Here is a 1254-nt window from a genome sequence, read left to right as displayed (position 1 = left end):
TGATGAACCACTACCACTACTGAAGAGCTTGATCCAACATTCCAGAGAACCAGCTTGATCAAAGGGGGGGTGGGGTGGGAATGCACAAGAGAATTTCAGGGGTGACAGAGACAGGAGAGGGGCTTGAAATTATTGCCCCTCGTATACTGCCTTCAACTTTAAACCAAAAATATCCTCTGAAGTCATCTTGCATTAGCAAGTGAATAAAAACACTCTAAATGTTCATCAATAAGAGGCCGGGCGACTAAAGGGCACTCTATCCGCACCACAGCTGCACAAAACTGAAAACGCTGCGTATGGACGGGCATGGCATGAGGAGCATGGTGGCACAGTGGTTAAGCTCTCAGCTGCGAATCAAAAGGTTGGTAACTCAAACCCACCAGCCCCTCTGCAGGAGAAAGATGTGGCCACTTACTTCTGGTCAGATAGCCGCCTTGGGCAGTTCTACTCTGTCCTATAGAGTCCCTGTGAGTCAGAATCAACCCAAGGGAAGTGGAGTTTATGGAGGGGTGAGGGGCATACGGAGAAATCTATGGGCGTACTGTTAAGTTTGTTTTTAAGAGGCAGCAAAATATAAAATAATATATTTGACATGCGAAATGGCAGGGAAATGCAAATATAGGTACATATTTGCATACAGAAACACTAGAAGGGGGAGCCAAAATAGATACAAGATGAAATACATTATAACACATACAGCATCACCTATGAAGTATCTTTACCTATACAGATCCTGAGTCAAACTTCAGTTTCAAAGAATACTAGGGTTACAGAAACAAGTCAAAACCACCACTACTACCAACTATGTGGACAACCACCCTTCCGCCCAGAAGAATTCACTTCAGAGGACAGCAACTGAGGGACATGTCTGATCAGAGCACACGGGAGCAAATAAAGGGAAGGAAGAGAGAGTGGAATGTATCCTGGCCCACCAGGCCTGGAGGACGATATCTCCGCTCAGAACAGCCAATGCACAGAGTGGACCATATGGCTGATACCACTATGAGACCTCGCTGACCCATGGCCCTAGGGGACAGCACTGCAGACTCAGGTTCAGGATTGGCCCAGTCTGACCCCACCACACCAAGGTAAAACACTAAGGGTTTATGACAGAGTGGCATGGGGAGCAAAGCAGGGAGGTCCCAAGGGAGTGCAAAGGATAGACTTTGGGGCCATCGGACTCGACTGGAGGACACTCCTAGAGGTCAACAAACAGACTTTGAACTATTTATAGGTTTTTCCTTTTTTAAAAAT

At 46.6% G+C, this 1254-nt stretch overlaps 1 protein-coding gene across 1 annotated transcript in view; it reads right to left on the bottom strand.

Annotated features, from left to right (window-relative positions):
• Positions 1-1254, bottom strand: part of ACOT9 (acyl-CoA thioesterase 9) — a 35594-nt gene that overhangs the window by 1624 nt on the left and 32716 nt on the right. The window lies entirely within an intron of this gene.

This window comes from Echinops telfairi, unplaced genomic scaffold, assembly GCF_000313985.2.
Source record: "Echinops telfairi isolate 266 unplaced genomic scaffold, ASM31398v2 ScPeMD7_53;HRSCAF=182, whole genome shotgun sequence".
Classification (NCBI taxonomy): domain Eukaryota; kingdom Metazoa; phylum Chordata; class Mammalia; order Afrosoricida; family Tenrecidae; genus Echinops; species Echinops telfairi.
This window is presented reverse-complemented; position numbering and strand designations above follow the sequence as displayed.